The sequence below is a fragment of the Gorilla gorilla genome, chromosome 11, assembly GCF_029281585.2.
Source record: "Gorilla gorilla gorilla isolate KB3781 chromosome 11, NHGRI_mGorGor1-v2.1_pri, whole genome shotgun sequence".
Taxonomy (NCBI): Eukaryota; Metazoa; Chordata; class Mammalia; order Primates; family Hominidae; genus Gorilla; species Gorilla gorilla.
Genome location: NC_073235.2, coordinates 35431299 through 35451347, shown reverse-complemented (window position 1 = coordinate 35451347; position 20049 = coordinate 35431299). Strand labels below are relative to the sequence as shown.

Here is a 20049-nt window from a genome sequence, read left to right as displayed (position 1 = left end):
TATGGTAATCTGTGATCAGTGTTCTTTGATGTGACATACTTAATTGTTTTGGGGCACCATGAAGCACACCTATATAAGGTGCACATGGTACCTGTTGCATGTGTTCTGAGTGCACCACCAACTGGCCTTTCTGCTGTCTCCTTTGCTCTCCTTGGGCCACATATTTCCTGAGACACAACAGTAATGAAATTGGGCCAATTATTCACCCTACACTGCTTGTAAGTATTCAAGTAAAAGGAAGAGGAACATGTCTCTCACTTAATTTTTTTTTTCATTGTTTGTTTGTTTTTGTTTGTTTGTTTGTTTGAGATGGAGTCTCACTTTTTCACCCAGGCTGGAATGCAGTGGCTCAATCCCAGCTCACTGCAGCCTCCATCTCCTGGGTTCAAGAGATTCTCATGCCTCAGCCTCCCGAGTAGCTGGGATTACAGGTGTATGACACCACAATGCCTATTTTTTTGTATTTTTAGTAGAGATGGTGTTTTAACTTGTTGGTCAGGCTGGTCTCAAATTCATGACCTCCAGTGATCTGCCCGCTTCGGCCTTCCAAAGTGCTGAGATTATAGGCATGAGCCACTATGCTCGGCCCATGTCTTTCACTTTAAATCAAAAGCTAGAAATGATTAAGCTTAGTGAGGAAGACATGTCAAAAGCCAAGACAGGCTGAAAGCCAGGCCTCATGCCCCAAACAGCCAAGTTGTGAGTACAAAGGAATAGTTGTTGAAGGAATTTAACAGTGGTACTCCGGTGAATGCATGAATGATAAGAAAGCAAAACAGCCTTATGGCTATTATGGAGAAAGTTTCAGTGGCCTGGATAGAAGACTAAACCAGCCACGACATTCCCTTAAGCCAAAACCTAATCCAGAGCAAGGTACTAACTCTTCAATTCTATGAAGGCTGAGAGAGGTTAGGAAGTTGCAGAAGAAAAGTCTGAAACTAGTAGAGGGTAGTTCATGAGGTTTAGGGAAAGAAGGTGTCACCGTAACTGAAAGTGCAAGGTGAAACAACCACTGCTTCATGTAAAGATGTAAAGCCGCAACAAGTTATTTAGAAGATCTACTTCAAATAATGGGTGAAAGCTACTACACTAAACAACAGATTTTTGATGTAGGGGTCAATCTTATATTGGAAGAAGAGGCCATCTAGGATTTTCATAGCTAGAGAGGAGAACTCAATGCCCGCCATCAAAGCTTTAAAGGACAGGCTGACTGTCTTGTTAGGCACTAATGCAGCTGGTGACTTTAAGTTGAAGCCAATGATCATATACCATTTGAAAAATCCTATGGCCCTTAACAATTATGCTAAACATACTCTGCCTGTCCTCTGTAAATGGTACAACCAAGTCTGGGTGACAATATATGTGTTTACAGCATGGTTCACAGAATATTTTATTAATAAGTCTACTTTTGAGAGTCTACTCAGAAAAAAATATCCCTTTCCAAATATTACTACTCATAAACTATGTACCTTGCCATCCAAGAGCTCTGAAGTATCTGGGGTAGATGTGCAAAAAGATTAATGTTGTTTTCATGCCTGCTAACACAACATTCATTCTGCAGCTCATGGATCAACAAGGAATTTTGATTTTCAAGTCTTATATTTAAGAAGTAGTGACATTTTATAAGGCTATTTCTGGAAGAGAGAGTGATTCCTCTGATGGATCTGGGGAAAATAAATTGAAACCCTTGTGGAAAGGATCACAATTCTAGATGCCATTAAGAACATTTGTGATTCATGGGAAAAGGTCAAAATATAAACATTAACAGGAGTTTGGAAGAATTTGATTCCAACTCCAATGGATAACTTTTAAGGGGTCAAGCCTTTAGTGGAGGAAGTAATTACAGATGTGACAGAAATGGCAAGAGAGTTAGAATTAGAAGCAGAGCTTGAGGTTGTGACTGAATTGCTGCAACCTGGTAAAACTTGAACAGATGAGTTGCTTCTTATGGATGAGCAAAGAAAGTCATTTCTTGAGATGAAATCTGCTCCTGGTGAAGAGTCTGTGAACGCTGTTGAAATGACAACAAAGATTTCAGCATATTACATAAACTTAGTTGATAAAGCATTGGCAGGGTTTGAGAAGACTGACTCCAATTCTGGAAGAAGTTCCACTGTACGTAAAATGCTATCAAACAGCATTGCTTGCTGTAGAAAAATGTTCTGTGAAAGGAGGAGTCAATTGATGCTGCAAACTTTATTGTTGTCTTGTTTTAAGGAATTACCATAGCCACCCCAGCCATAAGTAGCTACCACCCTAGTCAGTCAGCAGCCATCAACATGGAGACAAAACCCTCCACTAGCAAAAAGATTCCAGCATGCTGAAGGCTCAGATAATCGTTAGCATTTTTTAGCAATGCACTATTTTTGAATTATGGTGTGTACATTATTTTCTGGACATAAGGCTGTTGCATACTTAATATACTATAGTGTAGTAGTGTAATATAAACATAACTTTTACATTCACTGGGAAACTAAAAAATTTGTGTGACTAGCTTGATTCTGACATTTGCTTTATTGCGGTGATCTGGAATCCATGATCAAACTCATGATGTCTCTCTCCAAGGTACGTCTGTAGATGGTGGGTACAGGCCAGGGATGCTGCCAGACATTCTACAGTTTACAGGACAACCCCTCAAAATAAAGAACTATCTGACCTAAAATGTCAATAGTGCTGCGGTTGAGAAACTCTGATTCGTATGTATATATAGGTATGTTAAATACACTCAAGTACTGCATACACACTCTAGCATTATATAGAGAGCTTCTTTGTATATAATTTGTTCTAACAAGATCAACAAGACACTGTTTTCCCAGCCATCTGTTGAGACATAGAAATAAGCTTTGCTGTTCCCAGCCTGACATTTCATCCATGTTTGTCTTAATGAGACTTCATTCTGGCTTTGTTATGCTTCTCTCTGCTCAACAGATTGCATCAAAGTCTGGTTTAGAGAATAAGGCCAGCCATGCTCTGAGGGTTTTAGTGGAGGTTTGCTGACCCTCTCATGGAATCAAGGAAAGGAAGAAGTGAGCACCATATATTTCACAATTTTATAAAATGGATTATTCTACTATGAAGACAGTTAAAATTTCATCCTCTGTCACCTCAAACTATGATTCTATGATTATTTATCTCTGGATAATTACTATATAAATTCATACTGTCTGAGATTTTATGGCTGCAAAAGACTTTGGAGATGATGTGGTCTAGTAAGATTATGAAGGGGAAAAAACAAAGCTAAGAGGAGTTCAGTGTCTCAATCAATGTCACATAGTAATTAAATGCAAGAGCTTGAAACCGTGTGTTCCTAGCCATTCTCTCTGCCACATCATGCTGCTGGACAATGTTTCTAAAATGCCAGACTACAACTAAAAAGCCAGGTCTCTGGATAACACATTCTTTTTATACTTAAAAGATTCTCTATGTGACATCATCTAGGTATAAAATACCTCCTTGGTAGCATCAGTGGAGAAGTACACAGTATGCACAATGATTCAATATTATCTTGGTAAAATGATATGTAATTCAAACAGAAAAATCTTTTAATAAAATTGGTGGCTGCCAGCTTCTCAGCCTACATGTCTATTATTGCACCTGAGCTGAGCTGTAAACTGAGGTGTTTATTCTTCCTTTATCCAGCCCTCGATAAGAAATTACATTTCAGTTCCCCTCAACCCTTATCACCTCAGGGTCCTAACTGCTTAGAAATATCTACCAACTCCTACCCACTCATTTACACAAAGAAACGGAGGAAATTTTAAAAGCTAGAAGGAGAGGAACAAGGGTGGTGTATGAATGTGTTAATGCTCTTTGTTTTCCACGATTTTCAAAGCAAACCTTGCTGCTTGCCAGTTCTCTAGAGAAACCCACCCACTTTTAGTTCTTGAACTTGCAAACAGGAAATGTGGTTTCTAGAATGGGATTCATTTTCACATAATTTCATTATGACAAAACAATTGATAGTTCAGAATGCTGAGAAGTTTACTGTGTTTTGTTTTTGTTTTTGTTTTTTTGTTTTTGTTTGTTTGCTTGTTTTTGAGACAGAGTCTCACTCTTGTCACCCAGGCTGGAGGGCAGTGGCGTGATCTTGGCTCACTGCAACCTCCACCTCCTGGGTTCAAGCAATACTCCTGCCTCAGCCTCCTGAGTAGCTGGGGTTACAGGTGCTTCCCACCACACCCGGCTAATTTTTGTACTTTTAGTAGAGACGGAGTTTTGCCATATTGGCCAGGCTGGTCTCAAACTCCTGACCTCAGGTGATCCGCCCACCTCAGCCTCACAAAGTGCTGGGATTACAGGCATAAGCCACCACGCCTGGCCTACTGTGTTTTTTTTTGAGTGCTTCTGATTCAGTTAGCTCCGGTGTGGCCTGAAGAAAGCCACTCAACCACTCTGAGCCTCAGACTGCACATCTGTAAAATGGGGCTAGCAACAGATGTCTCTTTTGTAGTGTTGCTGGAAGAATTACTTGTGATAAAGTTTGTTAAGGGCTAAGCACAGAGTGTAGCACATAGTTATCATCAGCACCTGTTGACTGTCATAGTCATCATCATCATCATTTTCTGTAGCTTTCATGTTCTTCTCTGTCACAGCCACAGCAATGACTCCAGCCCTGGCTTCTTAAACTAGACCTACATTTCCAGCTGCTGGCTAGATGTCTTCCAGATGTTGCTCTCATGCTGCATATATACAAAACTGAACTAATAATTGTTTCTGCAAAGAATGATGATTTTGAGAACTGCTACAAATCAAGGGTAACTTCTCTCTCATGGCCAGATCTTATTTCGATTTTTTTTTTTTTTTTTTTTTTTGAGACAAAGTCTCGCTCTGTCGCCCAGGCTGGAGTGCAGTGGCACGATCTCAGCTCACTGCAAGCTCCGCCTCCCGGGTTCACGCTATTCTCCTGCCTCAGCCTCCTGAGTAGCTGGGACTACAAGCACCCGCCACCACGCCTGGCTAATTTTTTGTATTTTTAGTAGAGACGGGGTTTCACCGTGTTAGCCAGGAAGGTCTCGATCTCCTGACCTTGTGATCCGCCCGCCTTGGCCTCCCAAAGTGCTGGGATTACAGATGTGAGCCACTGCGCCCGGCCCTTATTTCGATTTTTTAAGCAAAGTAAGGACACTCCAGATGACAAAAACGAGTCAAAGGGTTTCCCAAGTCCTTATGTTCCCTCTCAGATACTGGCAATGCCCAAGCTAAATTCCACTTAGACACTGCTTTACCCCTACTGCACTCTGTCCTCCTGTCGTCGCAGAACGGCAGGAGGCTGCGAGCCTCCTGGTGCTCCTGAGCCACTGCTACTCACCCCTCTGCCTCATGCTGGAGGCAGAAGAAATTGGTGAGCAGGGTGGAGGGCGGCCCTCTGTCACCCCGCTACTGTCCATCTGCACCACTAGCTGCAAGGCCAGGGGTCCTGAGTGGGAAGGCCAGAGATCATGCCTGATAATCAAATTAAATGATTAATATATAATCTCCCTAAAGTTTAATCCTGTGGTTTCTGAAGCAAAGGGACAATATTCGTCCTTGAGAGAACAAGGAGAGTTAGAGTGAGCAGTCAGCATCCCTGAACAAAATAATTTCATACAAACATGCAAACAATGGAAAGAAAGGGGAGAGAGGTCGCTGTGACTGCTGGCATACCTTAAGAACTAGAGTCATACATTCACTGCAATTTTTTCTTCCCTGTAGGAAAAGAAAAAAAGTCATTACATGGCAAGGCAATAGGTTTTTTTCTAAAAATCTCCCATGGCACTTTATCTCACTTTGTTACCCATTTCTATTAAAGACCTTATCGCCCTGGCGGAGACCCAGAATATAAAACTCAGTGTCATCTTTGGCTCTCCTTCTCATCTAGGTACTGGTTAGGAGCTGATGAATCTGTGCTGAATTCTTTCTCAAATGTAGGTCTTCCTCGCCTCAGTGCCGCTGTTTTATTTCAGGGGTAGGTCATCCTTGAAAGGAATGCTACAATAGCATGCTTTTGATCTCCCCATCTTCCCCTTCCATCGCTCTTTGTTGCTGGTGCCAGGATTCCTTCCTTAAAATATGTTGCTGGTGCCAGGATTCCTTCCTTAAAATATACATTTGGTCCCGTCCCTTTGCCTCAGCAACTGGCTCCATCCACCTCAGTGTCTTCCCTCTCTCATCTCGTGGGCTGTCCACCTGCTGGGCCCATTACAGTGGCAGTGGGATGCCCAGGTACACCAGGGCCCTTCCACAATTTTCCCTCAGGCCCTCTCCTAGGGCTCTGTTACTTATTAGAGTGTGTACATATTAGAGTGTGTGTGTGAAATATGTTTACAGAAGACTGCACATTTGTATGCCCAAAAATGTATATTTATAATTAAAAAATAATAAAGCAAAACATTGAGTACCTGCCACCAGGTCCACAAATGAAACATTGCTAGTAGCCTAGGGCACCCCATGGGCTCCTGTCTTATCACAGTTTCCTTTCTCCCCACTAGTGGTAATGATGAATCTGACTTCTGTAATAATAATTTGCTTGCTTTTTGAAAGAACATGGTTTACCTCCTATGTATGTATCCCTAACAATATAATTTAATTTTTCCAGTTTTTGAACTTTGTATGTAGAATCATGTTGGAAGATTTTGTGTGTGTGTTTAAATATATGTTGTGCCTCTTTCATTCAATGTTATCATTGCCAGATTCAATATGTAGTTCTCATTCACTGGCTTTTGTTTCTATATAGTATCCCATTATATAAATTGATTAATGAAAATTATTAATTGTACTGTCAATCTTAGTTTAGATGATTTCTGTCTGAGGGCTGGAAAACAAGACTGCTGTGAACCCATGTGTACACCCATCCTGGTATATGTGTTTGCGGGTACCTACAGGGGTTATACCTAGCAATGGCATTGCTGGGTCAGAAGCTATGAGCATCTTCTCTATCAGCAAGTTGAACCAAAGTATCCTAAAATGGGTGCAGTAATTTACACACCCACCAGTGGCACATGAGGGTGCCTGGTCTTCCACATTCTTACCAACACTTGCCATGTAAGATGTTTTCATTTGCACCAGTTGGGTTGGTGTGTAATGGTATTGTTGTTGTTTAAACTTGCTTTATAAGTGGCTTCCTCTTTTGGATGAAATGATTCCTAGAATGACTATGTCTGTGCTTTTTTCCTTTCTGGTTTTTTTTTTTTTTTTTCAGCTTTTTTATAGATTAGAGGTCAAGAATTCCTATTTCTGGAGAAATTCTCAGTGTTTTTCCTGACCTGAATTACCTGCTTCTTGGTAGAGAGGGTTCAAACACACTGGTATTTAGGCATTTATCAGGCTATTGTCATTTATATTTTTTTCTTCAAAGTACTGTATTAAGTCCTTAGTAAGGAATAAGGACTATGTATATAAATAAACTATCTCTGCAACACAAAGGATTTATATTGATAGTCTCTTATTTTCTTCATCTGTAAAATGGAGCTGTTCCTATCTACCTCAGAGTTTGGGGGGCCTTCAATTAAATGAGGTAATAAAGTCAATATATTAATTGATATTCTTTTCTGCAAATCAGTCAATGAGTTTTGCATAGTTTAACTTCTAAGAAATACCTGGTGGTTAATGCCACAAATATTCTCTACTCAACAGAGTGATCAGATTGTTTTACATTTTTTAGCTCTATGAAATTTCTCTGTGAGGCTTCTAAAACCAAAAAATCCACTCTAGTCCACCCTAGCTTGAAAGTCATAGATTTGTATCTCTGAAAGCACATCTGGTCATGGGGGATGGAATATGTTTTAAGGTCTAAAGGTTGTTTTTACAAAGAAATTTTGGAGTCCCTAAATTTTCAGCTTCTCTCATAATTGGAAAATACGTATTATATCTTGAGCTCAAATATGTAATATTGAGTTGATAAATGTAATAATGAGTTGATAAATGGGCATCTGGAAGCAGAAGTAAGAAGGTGAGAAAGAGAAGAAGAAAGAGTGAGAGAGGAAGATTGTGGGTTAAAGGAATCAGGGCCTGAAGCTAATCTGTGTGTGAGCCTGTTTAAACTGTCCAATCCAGAGGACCCGTGGTACATTTCTGTTGGCCAAAATCTCTCCCTCAGCAGGGACAATTTCTGCCCTGGCTGACACCACCACCCCCTGCATTAAAGCCTGTGAGTGGCCAAGGTTACAAATGGGAGCTGTTTTACAAAAGACTGAAGGAAACTACCATTCACCAAACCATACAGAGGGCCAGGCTCCATGTTCGTTACATTCTGCCTTCATCATCTCTTTCAACCCAAAACGGTGACAGACATTTATTTTTACATCCGTTTCAAATAAAAGGAAATTTAAAAAGCACGCCGTCACTTCCCATCAGATTATCTTACTCTCCTCCTAGGAAGACAGATCTGCTTTACCACTCCTCCTGCCTTCGCACTCCAGGCATGGATTTCTTTTCTGTATATCCCCCTGGGCAAGGAAATTATCGAGCTGACTTCTTGTATCATGAAAGCATTACTGTTTATTATTTCCCAGATGTAATGCAGCATCAAATAATGGTTTTCCAAATCACACACATTTTTTTTCTGTTCTACTCACACATATGCATATGCACACGCAGAGACACACTGATCTATGCCCTTAGGCTGTTTTCTCCCAATGAGAGTCACTGATGTAGGAGAGAGAGGCAGACTCATAAACAAAACAAGAGAAGGAAAAGTATAAAATTGTGTGGTTACCACCCCCCAGTTCCAGAGAAGCAGTAAGAGACTTCTGAACGCTTCCAAGGCAATGGCAGCATGGGGCAGGAAGGAGGTGACACCCACCTTCACCCTGAAGTTGATCCATCTTGAGCACTAGCTCTCAAAGTGCTGTTCCCAGGCCAGCAGCAGCACCTGGGAACTTGTTAGAGATGTCAGTTCTTGGACCCTACTGTAGGTGCCCTGAATCCAAACATGAGGGTGGCTCCCCCACAGTCTGTGATCCCATAACCCCCCAAGTGATTCCAATGCACACTCAAGTTTCCAACCACTGGCCTGAAGCCCCATCCAAACGTTTAAATTCTGGAAGTACACAGAGGTTTCATTATGAAGTGTTTTCTATTCAACTCTTAAAAAATGAACCTGTGGACAGGTTCTACATCACATGTTCTCATGGCGTAGCTCCTCAACTTTTTTAAACAAAGACTTCATTTTAATGTAGTTTATATCCTTAGTGTCTCACGCTGGTCCTAAACCTAATGGGTTGAGTCCAAGAATAAGGACATTGTGAGGATGCCTTCACACATGTATGGGTACACGTGTTTGTTTCTCTGTAGGTGGTCAGAGCTTAATGTCTTTATTGACATTTTCTAGGATGATAACATTTGCCTCCAAGATGCCCAGCAGCCCTGGACATTGTCTGGGTCTGGATACTGTACAAGCTCTCAAATACAATCAGTGGGGAACACCCTTTAGCCAACTACGCTACACATATGGCCACTATGGAAGCCAGGTGTGATAAGATGAGTGATTCAGAAACCCCGTAAGTTTGAATTATAATCATAGAGGGAAGGAGATTCAATATTTCAGCTCCAGTTCTTGGTGTTCCTTGTATTCAGACTTTATATCACTCTAGCAGATGAAAATGCATTCACCTGGCTGGCACGCTTAGCCACTCCCCTGGGACTTTTTCCTCAGGATGTTTTTAAACAGCTTTCAAAACAGAACAGACTGCAGGGGAATTAGGAACATTTTGGGGACCTGTGTATTTTGCTTGGAAGCCTGTAGTTTTCACTGTGAGAAACTAACTTGTTTCTTCTATTAGACTATTTTTTTCTTTATGGTGGCCTCTCTATATTTTATCCATCTTTGTATACCCCCTAGCATAGCTCCTGCAGGTACAGCCCTTTGGCCTCCCCAGATGAAATTGTTGGGATGGCCTAGAGTCATGAAGTGTGTTATTTAAGTAGAGTGGCACAGGACTCTGGCGCAGGCTGGCCATCATAAAGCAGCACATTTTTGGCTGGAAAAAATTCCAAAGAGAAAATAAAGTACAGAAGCACCTTTTCTTACCTATGGGGCCAAACCATGAGTTGAATTGGTATTTTAGAGAAATACCTTTTCTGATCTTATTCTGACCTGCCTGCCTTTCCTGAATTGAAGGAGTTTCAGCAAGCTTGAAAGATGTCACTCTGGAAAAGACCAGCTTTTGCCGTGGGAAAGCCACAGGGAGGCAGCCTTTTTTAACTACTGTGAATTGGTCGTTTTCTTCTCTTTCTCTCTCTTTTTGCCTTCAGAGGACGTCTTCTTTCCACCTTCTTTCTTCCACACCACTCAACCCTGTTCATTTCTACCTGTTTCATTTGCATATGATCAGTTTGTTATTTTTTTTTTTTTTGCCATTGTTGAACCCAAGGTTTTCTCTGCAGTGGGTATTAGATAGTGTCTGACATTATTTGCTTTCATAATAATTTGACAATATTTACATCCAGGATTCTAGCCTGGTTGAATAATTTGCTTTTTGAATACAAGTCAGGTGTCATTTTCTTGGCATTTTGTTCAAAACTGTGTTATTTTTATTTAGTCCAATGTGCACCTTTGTCATTGTTTTGATTGCCTGTTGAGTAGACTGATTCAAGGGTCACCTCTTTCCTACCTCATCTGAAGTTTGTTGGTTTTTTTTTGTTCTGATCCTATTGCATTGTAGTTTTCAATGTGAGAAATTAACTTGTTTCTTCTATTAGACTATTGTTTTCTTTATGATGGCCCCTGTATATTTTATCCATCTTTATTTACCCCCAGCATAGCTCCTGCAGGTACAGCAAAGGACCAGTAATTGAAGGTACACATAAAAGAATTGATGTTCCACCTCGTTTCCTGAATATGACTGTTCCACTTATTTATTGCTATGTAACCAACTATCTCAACACTTTGAGGCTTAAAATAACAATTTAATTTTTCTCACAATTTTATGGGTCAGAAATTTGGGGAGGACACAGCTGGATAGTTCATCTCCAATCTATGTGATGTCAAGAGGTGAAAGGATCCATTTCCAAGATGGCTCCTTCACTCCCATGTCCGGCTTCTCAGTGTCCCCTGGCCTATCTCTCTCTGCAAGGCATCTCATCCTCCAGGGCCTGTCTGCATAGCTGGGGCTTTATACCACCTCAAAACATTCAGACTGCCTACATGGTAGCTCATATAAGAAGTGTTCTAAGAGGCCAGGTAGAAGCTTAAAAATACACTAATTTACATCTCACTCCTTTGAAAAGAGGAGTATAAAGCATGATCCCTGTCTCAAAGGGCTTAGAGTCTAACTGGAGAAGACTAATAATACTCATGAAACTACTAGTCTCAATTGAAGGCATTACAATAAAGTGCTACAATGTGTGGCCCCTACTTGTGATAAGGTTCAAACTAGTAAATGCAGGAAGACTAGTAGAATTTAAATCACTATTTATGCTTTGGGAGGCTGAGGTGGTAGGATCACCTGAGACCAGGAGCTCAAGACCTGCCTGAAAAACATAGCAATACCTTATCTCTACAAAAATGTTTTTAAAAATTAGTGGAGTATGTTGGCACATGCCTGCAGTCTCAGCTACTCAAGAGGCTGAGGCGGGAGGATCACTTGAACCCAGGAGTTTGAGTATGCAGTGAGCTATGATCACACCACTACCCTCCAGCCTGGGTGACAGAGCCAATAGTCACTATTTGGCCAATGGGAGTGTAAAGCATATTCCATGCTAGAGCAGCAAAACCAAAGGCACAGCCCTGGAAGGAACACGGGAGCTTTAGGAGATGAGCCTGACTCTTGAGATGGTGTGCGCTGTGGAGAAGCAGATATATAAGGTCATAGAAGTGAGTGGAGACAAAGTATAAGAGGTAACAAGATAGATATTATATTGGTGCAAACATAATTGCAGTTTTTGCCCTTAAAAGTAATGGCAAAAGCCACAATTACATTTGCACCAACATGGATGGATGGATGGATGGATGGATGGATGGATGGATAGATAGAAAGATGGATGGATGGATAGATAGATAGATAGATAGATAGATAGATAGATAGATAGATAGATAAAAGTTGCTATGGGTGGATGGATAGATAGATGATAGATAAAATAAAAATAAAAGTTGCTATTTGGCAACCACCACAGTTATAATTGTTTTAGTCAAAAAAAAATTACCAATAGATACCAAGAGGAGTGAACCAAAGTTTAGATATTTGCATATTTGCAACCTCAAAGACTCTGGATATTTACATATCTTGAAGTACCTTGCCGCAAGATACTTACTGTTGATAAAAGGAAATAAATAATTTTATAGTGGAGAAGTGTCACAGATACCACCTTCACCAGGTGATCAAATTTAACATACAAATTGAGTATCTTTATCCAAAATGCTTAGGACCAGAAGTGTTTCAACTTTCTGACTTTTTCAGATTTTGAAATATTTGCATTATGTATTTACCCAGTTCAGCATTCCTAATCTGAAAATCCAAAATCTAAAAGACTCTGTTGCACATTTCTTTATTCATGTTGGCTCTCAAAAAGTTTTGGATTTTGGAGCATTTCAGATTTTCAGATTAGAGGTACTCCACCTGTAGTAATGGGATAAATTGGTATCATGTGCCTCCTGATACAATGCACTAAGAAGGACACAATATCATTGCCATGATATTCTCACCATAAATATTAAAATCTATGAAGAAACATCAAGCAAATTCAAATTGAAGGACATTCTACATAATAACTGGCCTATACTTTTGAAAAGTATCAAGATCATGAAAGACAACACCTCAGGAACTGTTCCATATGAGAGGACGCTAAAGAGAAATGATAACTAAATGCAGCTCTGTGAACCTGGATTGGATCCTGGACTAGACAGGGACACCTGAGGGACAACTGGAAAAATTTGAACAAGGCCTGTAGAGTAGATTAGGCTATTGCATCAATGTTAATTTCCTGAATGTGATAACTACACAGTGGTTATATAGAAAATGTATTTTTAGGAAGTACATGCCGAAGTATTAAGAGGTAAAAGGACATTGCATTGTGTCTTCATCTTACTCTCAAGTGTTTTTAAAAAGTTGTCTCCAGGTATAGATAGGTATTAAATGATAAGCAAATGTGGTAAAATAGTTAACCTTTGGGGAGTCTCTTGAATGGTGTGGGGGAATTCTTTGCAATATTTTGCTACATTTTTATACATCCAATTTTTTTTAATTTAAATGTGTCCCCATTTAAGTATTTTAAGTCCAGATCTGAGCCAGACCACCAAAACTGAGTGAGATTTAGAAAGGCCAATGGGAGAGTAAAGCTTATTCCATGCTAGAGCAGCAAAACCAAAGATACAGCCCAGGAAGGAGCATGGGAGCTTTAGGAGCTGAGCCTGACTCTTGAGATGGTGTGTGCTGTGGAGAATCAGATATATAAGGTCATGGAAGTGAGTGGAGACAAAGTATAAGAGGTGAAAAGCCTGCAGCGGAGCTGTTATGTTATGCAGAGGACAGATTTTTGTGTAGAGCTAGTAGTCTACCTTTGGTCTGTGGAAAAGGATCTATTAAACAAATTTATAGTATACAAAGATTTTAAACATAATACATACTTACAGAATTAATGTAGAACAGTGGCTTTAGAAGCATCAGATTTTTCAATCATTCGTAAGTTCCAGCCAGCCTATCTATTCACTGAGCAGGACCTCTAAGAAACACAGTTCCTTTTACATATCAAGTCAAACCCCTTTTCCACAGTAAACCAAACCAATATGGATTTGCTCTGTGATGCTCTTTGATTTTATAAGGACATTTAAGGATTTTTAGAGATGAAACCATGAACATATTTAGACCACTATAATTTGGAGCCATGGGGAAACCACGCTGAGCAGGAAATCTTCTAAGTCCCGGGCTAAGTCTAGCAAAAGTTTTTGATTGTTGTGGAAGACAAAGCTGAATGCAAAGATTCACTGTTACATTTACTTGAATGCTCTAATTGCATCCTCTGGGCATATTGACTTTAATAACATACTTATTTAAAGTAGAAAAAGACCTGTATTGTGATGTCTGTAATTCTTAATAGTGACACTTGCATTTTCTCTTTCCTTTCCCTCTCTGCTTATCCTTTCCCATTCCTGCTATATAAATATTCACTGTTTCTTTAAATCACATTTAGTTAAGAGGGGTTTTTTTTCCTGTTTTTTTCCTCTGTTGCCTTAAGTTGGTAGCAGGTTAATCCTGAATCTCTAATAAATGCAAATGGATTAAAGAAAATCATCAGTTCAAGATTATTTTAACTTCACCAGCATGATTGTTAATATCTTTTTTGTCCCATGGGATATGCAGGATTACATCAATTAAATTGGTCTCTGTAACTGAACACAATAACCATAAATGTGACTGTTGTGCTTTCACCAGCACCCTTTAGGTATTTAATTTGCTTGGCGATAATAGATTGTCAGAGCAGTAAACGTGAGGCAAGTAATGTAAATGGTATAATGACGGTAATTATCTGAATGGATCGATTGCAGTGTTTTTGCAACGTGATATTGTGGGTAGGAGCAAGATGTAGACATCCCATATAAATTCCCATTTTCAGCTTTATTTCTGTACACATTTTTTCCAAGACATTTAAAGTAAACAGTGTGAAGTGGCATTTGCAGTTCTCTCCTTTATTTCTTCCCATTATCCTTTGTACTGCTGGCTTACTAAAATCAGCAGACTCCACAAAAGGTAAATTTCTCCAAAGAAATCATGACTTTGTAGAATTGGAATTCTAGCATTTTCCTCCGTGATTCATGGTATCCAAATATTTGAACTGGAAATCGCTTTTAGATTGGCAAGTTGCATATCTTTGTTTATTAACTAAGAAATTGTAAACCCAGCAATGGTAAATGACTTGCTGAAAGTTACTCAAGATGGCATTGCCTAATAAGACTGCAACAGAATAGAACTGGAACCTGAGCCTGCTCTTCCTTTTGGTCTGGAGGAGGAACTGAGGGGTTCCATCTCAGCTGCAGAGACGGAAAAGCTTCCATGGGACTGGCCAAAAGCAATCCCTGAAGGGAACAGCAAAGTCAGTTTAGTTTGGTGAAGAATGAAGAGAAGAAACAGCCTGGGAATAACCAATAACTGTACTTAAAAAGGGCAAACGGATGATCAGCCTGAGCACAGAAGGATCGTGCTGTGCGGCAGATGTCTGTCCATTTCTGTCCATTATGAGACCTGAAAGAATGTGGCAGGATCCCACCTGAGGGACTGGGGTGTTCACAGGTTTGTTAAAACAGGGATTCAGCCCCAAAGCAACAAGGTCAAAGCCAAGGATCAAAACTGTAACCTGAAGAAGAAACAGTGTTTGAGGAGTTCTGGAATGTGAACTGTGACTAAGTTGAAATGACCTGACCTTGATCAAAATGGTGAATCACTCTCAAACAGACTTTTCCCAGGAGTTTTCCTCATTTTTGTGCCCTATTCTGGTTCAATCATTTCTCCTAAGTTTCATTGTTGATTAAAGTAACAAACTAGCCTACATTTGAAACTTTTCAAGCACCTGCCAAAGAAGACATTCATATCACCAGGAAACACAAATAAAACCACATATAACCCATGCCTTCTGCATTATCAATAACAGAGAACACTTGAATTTCAAATTACTGTAAGTAGAAAAATAAATACCAGATACCCATGTAACTCCTGCTGCCAGCGTGTGTGCCCAGGGAGATGGAAAGCAGAGGGCACCGAGGAAATGAGAAAGCCCAAGGCCAGCACTGCACACAGGTGGACACGTGGCAGATCCAGTGGGCTGTTGGGCAAGGCTGGAAAGTGAGCAGCAGACCCAGGTGGCTGTCTCAGAGAGGCAGCCTGCCGGGAAAGAAGGAGATAAAGGGGAAAGAGGAGGTGCAGTGTGGAGACGTGGTTGTGAAGGGGAAAAGGAAAAGAGGGAATTTCAAAGCAATTTCTTTTGCTACAGAAGCAAAAGAACATAAGACCAACCAGCCATTATCCATTAAGGAGACCAAACCAAGGGTGGGGGCAAAGGTGGAAGAAGCCTGCGTGAAAATGATATACCCTGGCAAAGTAGAAAGTATGCAACTAATAAAATAGCAGGAAAAAAGGAGAGAAAGGAAGAAAGGTGATTGTTGGATATGTAATAGGAGGGAGTCAGAGGACATGGTGGGTGTCTTGTGTGTGTGTGTGTGTGTGTGTGTGTATGTGTGTATTTGAGTCAGGGTCTGGTTTTGTCGCCCAGGCTGGAGTACAGTGGCACAATCATAGCTCATGCAGCCTTGACCTCCTGGGGCTCAAGCAATCCTCCCAACTCAACCTCCTTAGTAGCTGGGACTCTATGCATGCACCACCACACCTGGCTAATTTTTATTTTATTTAATTTTTAGTAGAGATGGAGATCTCACTATGTCGCCCAGGCCGGTCTCGAACTCCTGGGCTCAAGGGATCCTCCCACCTTGTCCTTCCAAAGTGCTGAAATTATAGGTGTGAGCCTGTAATCACCACACCCGGCCAAAGGACATGATTTTAAAAGTAACAGAGGAAGACAAAAAAGGGATAATGACACTATTAAAGAATCTTCGAGAGGTAGAAAGGAACGAGGCAGGAGAGGGAGGGACACTGCACTCAATATATACCCTTTAATATAGTTTTAACTTTTGGATTCTTGTTAATGTTTCATGTATTCTAAAAAACAAAATGTAATTAAGAAGGGAGGAAATTAAATTTGAATACTATCAGAAACAAATGAACTGAACTGAATTTCAAATGAATAATATAAACACACTAAAAGGGGAGGAGGGGAAAAACCAACTTAGTAACTTTGGAACACAGTATTTTTACTTTATACTTTTGTTCTAAAGAAAAACACAAAACTGAACTTTTCCTAGCACTGGTTTGGGTAGCGTACCAATTTTGTACACATGGTAAGATTGAACAAAGGAGTTAAAATAATGCTGAGAGCCTGAGTGCTAACTGTACAAAAAGGAAGATACTAATATGAAAAGGAGAAGATATGAAAGAATCCTGTGGGGCTTGGGGTGGGGTGGGGGTGTTGAGCCTGTGCATGTAGGAGTGTGGAAAAATCCTTCCACTGAAAGCAACTAGAAGCAGTGACTCCTTGGTAGCAACTGATACAGGCTAACACCCAGATCTTAGTTCCCAATTATCATTCCCCAAGTAAGAGGAAGTAGAATTCCTTAGAGAAATGCCTGATTTCAGGGATTGAAGCAAGGAAAAAGCAAGATGGTCCTAGAACATCTCTTTTTGCTGAAAAAGAAAGTATTTAAGAAATGATGGGTACATGTCAAAAGGATACAGACACAAGCTTAAAGGGGCTCACCTGCCCAAAGCTGGAGTGATTTGAACATCAAAATTATCAGAATTGATGTTTTCATACTAATAAACAGGAAAATCACTTACCTATGGAAGAATGTCAACTCATAAATGTAGTTAGAAAAATGGAGTTAGAAGTCACTATATGCAACCAAGGTAATCAATGATTTGGTTAAAAATCATTGATGGTTGCTTAAGTAGGTAGGTGAAAGTTTGATGAGCAATAGGATATTTTCATAGCCTCAAAGTATCTCCCCACAAATTACTTATTAATTGCAAGAGGAAAATCAGTAACTTTACAGTCGGGAGATTTGGCAGACCCTACCTTAACCAAGTGATGAAAGTTAACATGTCCAGCAGCAGGTCCCATGGACGTCACGTGGCTGCTATGATGCACTGAGAAGGGCCCAGCATTGCCTGTGCACTGTTTCCACCAAATATGTATGAGGGAGCTCCAGAGAAGCCCAAATTAAGGGATGTTCAACAACATAACTGGCCTCTACTCAGAAAGGAAAAAAAAAAAAAAAAAGAAAGAAAGGCAAGGAAGAAGAGGAAATAAGGGGGAAAAGAAGGGAAGAAGAAAATAAAAAACATAAAAAGACAAACTATTCCAGGCCGGGTGCAATGGCTCACGTCTGTAATCCCAGCACTTTGGGAGGCCGAGGCGGGCAGATCACCTGAGATCAGGAGTTCAAGACCAGCCTGGACAACGTGGTGAAACCCCATCTCTACTAAAAATACAAAAATTAGCCAGGCGTGGTGGTGGTCACCTGTAATCCCAGCTACTTGGGAGGCTGAGGCAGGAGAATCATTTGAGCCTGAGAGGTGGAGGTCACAGTAAGCCAAGATCGTGCCATTGCACTCCAGCCTGGGCAACAAGAGCAATACTCCATCTCAAAAAAAAAAAAAAAAAGGCAAGCTATTCCAGATTAGAGGGTACCTGATGAATGGCAATGACAGTCAAATGCAGTACATGATCACAGGTAGGATTGTATACTGGAAAAAAATTGCTATCAATGACATTATTGGGACAATTGGTGAAACTGGAAGGACTGTAGATCACATTGTGGTACTGTATTTATATTTCCTATATTTCCTGAAATTAACAACTATACTGTGATTGTACAAGACAAGGACTTTGTTATGAGGAAACACATATGGAAGTATTTAGGAATAAAACGCATCATGTCTACAAGGTACTTTCCAGGTGCAGAAAAGAAATGGAAAGGAATCAATATGGCAGATGTGGCAAAACATTAACAATTTGTGAATCTTAGGAAAGGATTTGTGGGATTCTTTGTGCTATCCTTTTTGTTTGTTGATACATAATATTTTCTGTATTTATGGGTCATGTGATATTTTGTTACAGGTATAGAATGTATAATGATTGTGTCAGAGTATTTGAGGCATCCATCAGCTTGAGTATTTATCATTTCTTTTTTCTCTTTTTTTTTTTTTCTGAGATGGAGTCTCACTCTATCTTCCAGGCTGGAGTGCAGTGGCATAATCGCCACTCACTGCATCCTGCACCTCCCAGGTTCAAGTGATTCTCTCACCTCCTCCTCCCGAATAGCTGGGATTACAGGTGTGCATCACCATGCCCGGTTAATTTTTATATTTTTAGTAGAGATGGGGTTTCACCCTGTTGGCCAGGCTGGTCTTGAACTCCTGACCTCTAGTTATGCACCTGCCTCTGCCTCCCAAAGTGCCGGGATTACAGAAGTGAGCCACCAAGCCCAGCCTATCATTTCTATGTGTTAGTAACACTTCATGTTCTCTCTTCTAGCTACTTCAAAATATTCAATACGTTGTTGTTAGCTATAGTCACCCTACTCTGCTGTCAAAAAATAGAACTTACACCTTTTATTTAACTATATATTTTATCTAACTGTATATCTGTAACCATTGACCAACGTCTCTTCATCCCCTCTCGCACCTACCCCAAATCCCAGCCTCTAGTATCTATCATTTTATTCTCTACCATTATGACATCCACATTTTTAGCTCCTATATATGAGTGAGAACATGCAATATTTGTCTTTGTGTGCATAGATTATTTCACTTAACATGACTTCTAGTTCTGTCCATGTTGCTGCAAATGATATTATTTCATTCTTTTTTATGGCCAAATAGTATTTCATTGTGTATACATACTGTAATCCATTCATCCGTTGATATAAGTTTGAAATTATTTCCAAATAAAAAGTTTAGAAAAACGGATGGGAAAAAACTGTGAAGTTAAAATGTTGATCTGTGTACCACCTAAAAATCATACCATAATTTTGAAAATACTGATTTAGATTACTATACCCCTACTTCCAAATGTCAAGGAGGATTTTAGAGAAGGGGCAGGTAGAGCCAAGATTGCTTGGGGGCTTAGAGCGGGTGGTCATTGTCATAGCCCTGGGAAGGGTTCACTGGCACAGTTGAAGATTCAGACAGGAACCTGCAGCGGAACCAGGTCACCTGAGGTGGAGGGCAGCTTCATATCAGCATTTCACGCTCCTTCTAAAACCTAATAAGCTTCCAGTGATTACTTTTCTTTCCCCTTATTATTCTACATGTCAACCTAGTAACCGTATTCAACCACATACCCACATGGCTCTAAGGAGCGAGAAAGCAGTCATATTACAAGAGTGTGGGGAAGGGGATGCTTAAGTATAGTTCAAGTCTTACATTTCTCATTATCTTATGTACATAAGTCATTGACTAACAATGAAAATAACATATTTAGTTTGCATTTGGAATTATGCTTTCATGACTTTATGTGAGATTCTTTTCT

General features: G+C 40.1%; 1 protein-coding gene across 7 annotated transcripts in view; it reads left to right on the top strand.

Annotated features, from left to right (window-relative positions):
* The window catches only part of NCKAP5 (NCK associated protein 5), a 990571-nt gene that overhangs the window by 765150 nt on the left and 205372 nt on the right, over positions 1-20049 (top strand). The gene's annotated exons all lie outside the window — the stretch shown is intronic.